At 39.9% G+C, this 6,000-nt stretch overlaps 1 long non-coding RNA gene across 1 annotated transcript in view; it reads left to right on the top strand.

Moving 5' to 3' along the window:
* Positions 1 to 374: 374 nt before the first annotated feature.
* The window catches only part of LOC120370598, a 29,541-nt gene continuing 23,915 nt past the window's right edge, over positions 375 to 6,000 (top strand). The window contains exon 1 of the long non-coding RNA XR_005583822.1: positions 375 to 756. This is a non-coding gene — a long non-coding RNA (uncharacterized LOC120370598). The remainder of the gene's footprint in view (positions 757 to 6,000) is intronic.

The raw sequence follows: 6,000 nt of genomic DNA, 5'->3' as shown, positions 1-6,000 counted from the left end.
CCAACCTGTGCATGACCCAAAACAACTTGACAAGAGGCATTACAATTGTATGTGAATTTCAAAGAGATGTACTAGATCAGCAATCATTAACCCATTCATTTGTAGTAATAGAAGTCAAGGGTAGATGCTAAATGTATTTATCTGTGTACCTGTATCCTGTTAGACGTTTACCAATGTAACCAAATTAGCTTCTAGATGCTAAATCCTTTTCATGTCTTAATTGTCTTACATTATGTATGAGACTGTGGTCAGTTAACCTTAATATCAAAGATATGAGATACTGCAGGAAACTAATAATATTATCTCCATTGTCTTCAGCTTATCTATCTCTATTATAATGAAGGACTGGCTAATTGCCTTATGCAAATGAGTGTAACTAGATTACCTGTATGCAGAGGAAATTGAATGTTAACTTCAAAGTGGTGGGTCGGTGTGTGCTCAACAAAGAAGAATCCTCACTCACATGCTGTGCTCAAAACACTTAACAGCTCCCTTCAGCTATAAAAGTGAAACCACAGGCCTGATTCTGCATCTGCTGAACTTTAAACAGGGAACCTTTACGCTATGGGACTGAGATCTTTCAAGTAGTTATTTGGAATACCTGGAAAATGCATGGAAAGACTGTAACAGACTTTACATCTAAGCTGCATTTGGATTCCAACATTTTGGGCTGATTCCAGAAAGACTACTGCAAGCCAGCAGACTCATCCATCATTGCTACAAACCTGATATAAGGGCCTCACAAGCATTTGTAATGTATATCATCTTTTAACCATTCAATAACTCTCTTATTAAAAAATCTTTAGTTAGTTTACTAATGATTGGCTGACAGTGAGATATTTGGGGAAGAGTTGACACATATTGACCCTGGGGTAAGTGTCTGATGCTTTGAGATAAGTAGAACCTCGCATACGGTGAATTAGGTTTTCAGTAACCCCTCACTATATTAGACCTGTTTGTCTGAATGGGAGCCAATGACTGGAATGCCTAAAGGGGACTCTGTTTGACTTCTTGTTAACCAGTATGGTACTGCGGAACCTCTTTCTTACTGGCTTGGTGAATCTAATTATGGACTAAACTGCCAGTTTGGGGGACTGTCTGCCCTATTTATTGCAGTCTGCCCTGAATGGGGCAGTCTCAGTATGGTCCATCCCAGGCACAGGTCACAGATGCAAATTAATAAACAATCCAACCAGTTTGTTGAACTGACCAAACCGATAAAGTTAGTTGAGAGATAACTGTAGTACAGGTAAGGGGGTTTGCAGTGGAGATGGAAAAAAGCCCATTCTGAACAGGAAGCACTGACATTGCAACTGACAAGTTGGCAAATAAAACAACACATTTGCCTATGATAATCAGCTACATCCAAATACCACTTGATCATGCTGGGGACAGACATTGGAACAGCTGTAGATGAGTATTCAGGACATTAAGCAAACAGAAGGGCATCACATTTGCACTTAAGACATTATATATCTCCAGATACATTAAAATATATAAATAATTTGAAAAAACATATATTTATATATCTGACTATAACCATTATGGCAGAGCTCTGACCTTGCCCCCGTGGATCCTGCACTTCCAGGCAGTTTATGCTAGCCTCAGTGGCTCACTGTGACCCTCCACATAGCCCTTCTCTCTCTAGGGTAGGGTTACAGTCTACTGAGCCCTTTTCATCTTGGGGCAGCAAGGAGGTTGGTGAGAGAACTCCCACAGTCTCTGTTGTCCCTGGGGGCTTATTTCAGAACAGTTTAGCCTCCTGTCCTGACATGGGCCTGACTTCCCCTCCCAGGAGATGTTCCTGTAGTGGTGGGTTGCGGGGAACCCGGGCCCACCCTACTCCAGGTTCCAGCCCAGGGACCCTAATGGTAGCAGCTGTTGGCAGCCAACCTTTCACTACCAGAGTTGCTACATTTCCCTGGGCCACTTCCCCACAGCTCTCCTGCTTCTCCCTTCTTCACCCTTACCTTAGGGCTCCCTTACTGATGGTTTGAGGGTGTCTTCATTAACTAGGCCTTCAGCCACACTTCCTCTCCTCTGCCTGACTGGAGTGAGCCCTTTTTATAGTATCAGCAGGGCCTTAACTAGTCAGGTGGTCACATTAGCTTAATGGCCTCACCTGACTCTTTGCAGGTTAATTAGAGTCAGGGGTTCTCATCAGCCTGGAGCAGACCCTGCTCTGGTCAGTCAGGGAACAGAAAACTGTTAATCCAGTGGCCAGTATATCTGCCTTCTTCTATTCTGCTGTACCCAACTGGCCTGGGTCTATCACACCATGGAACTAACACGATGTTCATCGTTCATGATTATTTATTTATTCAGAGTGAAGACTGTCTTTTTAGGTATTTCTACTTTACCTGCCACAACAAGGCCCAATACTAATTGGGTTCTTTGAAGAGTGTATTATAATAAGAACAATATCAATATAAACTCCCATGTAAATTCGTGAACAAACTGTATGCCTGTAAATGCAGTATGTTTTTCCATCCTGATGTATGCTCCATCATAGCATAAAACATAGGCTGCAATGGACTGCTGAGCCTGCACAGAGCCCCGCTGAAGTCAATACTGCCCATGCGCTATCAATTACAGGATTAGGGCCAGAATCAGTAGCAGAAAATATACAGCTTTCTATGCTATCTTATAAATAAAATTCCACAGGTGTTCTGGGTGGTTGGAGCAATAATTCAATATACAGTCTCCCTTTTCCAGCTCTTTCACCCCTTTTTTTTTTTTTGGATTAAGCAACGGTACAATAATGAAGAGCAAGCTTTAAAAATATGGTTACTACCTAATGAGTACATTAACTTTTACTAGTTACAGCTACCGATTCCTTATTGTGAACATTATCTGTTTAGTGTTAAGTAAAGATGATGTGCTCAGTGCTGTACAAAATTCAATCTGTGAAAACAACAACTGAAAATGTTAGCCCGAGAACAGGGAAGTTGTTTTGTTGTTGCTGTAGCTTGCATTTCAACTGAACTGATCAGTGCTTTGACAGAGTAGGACACAGACCCCTCTATTTACAGAGTAGGTACACACAAGGACATCTCCACACTGCCCCATTGCTGTTCCGAAAGCCCCAGCTCTCAGGCTGAGACTGAGTCAGTCTCCATATCAATTGAAACCTTGGCCTCTATGCTAAGACTTCCCACAGTGCAGCATATTGTGACAGTATTTTTTGTAATGTGAACCCTCATCCACTCATATTACAGAACAAAAAGCAAATTAATTTGCTGTAATTTTCTATACCCCCATGCTGCTATTTGTGTTTAAATAACAGCCTACTCTCTCGCTACCCAGCTTCTCTTTATACTTAATCCTGCAGGGAAGTCATCTTACTGTTACATTAGTGATGCTATAGTTAATTTTGATTTGGCACTTCCATTCTCAATTCCTGTTTTCAACAGATTACAAAAACTGCTTTTTGGACTGAAAATTTCTTATATTTGGTCTCAGCCAAGATTTGTGTGTGTGTATAATTTTGAAAACTTTTTAAAAAGTTAATAGATTTTTGATAGACTATTTGGATGGAGGTGGGGCATTTTCATTGTCAGTTTCTGCAGATGATTTTTTAAAATACTTGAATATCTCAGCTTAAAAGTAGTTGTCTTTTAAACCTTCAAACCTGGCAAGAGAAATTTTTTTGGAAATTAGAAAGTTTTCCCACAAGCTCCTGTACACTAACATATTCTGAGAATTTCAAAGACACTAAAATCTCAGTGGATACAAATGTACACTTCTGCAATATGGACACCAAGTGACAGATCCTTCCCAGGCACTGACTATCATACAACTGAACTGAACTATTCTCAAAGTAAAATAAAAATGCTCATACTTGGTAATGAGTGGTTTCATAGATATCAGGTGAAGTAAAAACAGACAACAAACTTTTGAAAGCTATATTACAGAAACCATTGTGCAAAGGTCCAGCTAGAATTCAGAAAATGACCATGAAGTTATAAGAGTACTTTAAAAAATGTGCTCTATAGACCCAGAAAAAAAGCTTCTTACAGCAAACTCTTTGCAGTGTTATCTATAAACTTAAAGCCAGGAGCTAAACAAAAGTTTGGAGTTTGAGGTTGCTACAACTCAAGTATAACCCATTTCTGAAACAAAATATGACAAGCAAGCTCAAAAGAGAAACACAAAAAACAAACCTTATAACAATTTAAGACAGCAACTATGGATGGATGATCAACAGAAAAACCCAAGACATCTCCACACATAAAATCTGATTGCAACTATCAAAATGATTTTTGGCATATTATTGGATTCCATACAAGGGACATTGTGTCATAAGAATCCACATGAGGTCAGAAATACTAAGTATAGTCCACAAGGTTCATTTGAGTATTAATACTTTTAAGATCAGAGCCTGCCATGTCCTATTTAGGCCAAGTGCAAATGCTGCCAGGATCAAGACAGGATCAAGTGTGAAATTTGCAATAAAATAGGAAGGAGAATGTAAAGGAACCACTGAAACCAACTGTGTCTGCTGACTGCCCTTAATCCAACAATGGTGAGATTTGTTTGGATTAAATGTGGAAGAAAAGCTCTTATGAACGGACTACCACTCAAATGTCTTGGTGAGTGACGTATTGCTCAACACATTGAGTAGCTATTTGATAACACACTGTAAACTGCAGTTAGCTCGTGTTATATTAATTCCAGGCAAATGAAGAACAGATCATGGCCCACAGTACAAGAGTGGCTCATTTCACCATTTGCTGGATATTTCAACTCAACCACAGTCCAAGCCTTCATTCTACACAAAGTCCGCATCACTTCAGCCTCTGCATACCTCATTTAATGTCAGAGGTCCTTAAGTCAGCACCTGAGCAACTGGTGAGATTTACAGAGGCTGAGCTGATCCTGAAAGATGCTCTGCAGGAAGGCTTCACAATATAGTGGCACCCCTAATTTTGTCAACAACAAAAATAAACTTTACTCATATGACTGTAGGCTGAGAACTTGCTGCTTTATTTAATTGCATCACAACAGAGTGAGGGAACTCCCATTACCAAAAAAGGAAGCAAGGGAGGGGTGGAACATAGCACCAACCCATAATACTCTGAATAACTCAGTTAACCCCTTGATGACCACTTTACCTCAGTTTTAGTAGAGCAGGCTGGCTGGGGGGTTGTGCACTGCTAAGGTGAGTGTGCACTGAAAGAGAGCAGATGGTGGCGATATTCCCTCTTTCCCACAGACTGAATCCCTTTAGGTAGATGGCCAGGCTGATGCAGGAGATGAACAGTCTGTCATTAGCTTGGGTGAATCTCACTATTTAAATCCTGGCTAAAAGCTTTCATTTTTAGCTTTTTGTTCTCTCCATGTTATTTTTTGGTGCTCTGATTGAAGGGTGGTGTATAAAAATAATAAGATTGTATTGCATTTTATAGTTTCAGGGAGGAAATATGAACATCTGGTGGGTACCAGCAATACAGAGGAGGATACTTTCTCTAAAGTTGCTCTGGCTGAGTGTATATTTCCTACTTTTTTTTAATACAGATCTCTGTAATCACAATAACACCATGAAAAAATGACCAGCCACAAAGGAGCCCTCTCAGACAGCAGACTCCATTAGAACCCATTTGAAAAGTAACATGTTGGACAGATTGCATTCACAGTAATGAAAAGAAAACAGCGCAGAATGTGCTGTGTGCTGATGAATAAATAAATGAAACTTTACTGATTAATTAAACTGCTGTATTAAATCTAGATAACACACTGTCAGTCCAGTCCTTCTTATAGATCAGTCCATGGATCACCTTTTACTCACGCTGACATTTGTAATGGAAGCAACCAACCCTCTGTTTTCTCAGTCATGCATTATTTACTATCTAACAAAGCTGGAAGCTAAATTATGTAGAAGTATTTTTATCATACACTTTTCAGATCACGAGTTATTATCTTCCTAGCATTTCTATTCCTTAACAACTTATGAGAGGTCCAGTGTCATCAGACACTCTTCTGTCAGAAGTCTTTTGGGCT

Source organism: Mauremys reevesii, linkage group 8 (assembly GCF_016161935.1).
Source record: "Mauremys reevesii isolate NIE-2019 linkage group 8, ASM1616193v1, whole genome shotgun sequence".
Taxonomy (NCBI): domain Eukaryota; kingdom Metazoa; phylum Chordata; order Testudines; family Geoemydidae; genus Mauremys; species Mauremys reevesii.
The sequence above is the reverse complement of the archived record's forward strand: the minus strand, read 5'-3'. Positions and strand labels throughout refer to the sequence as shown.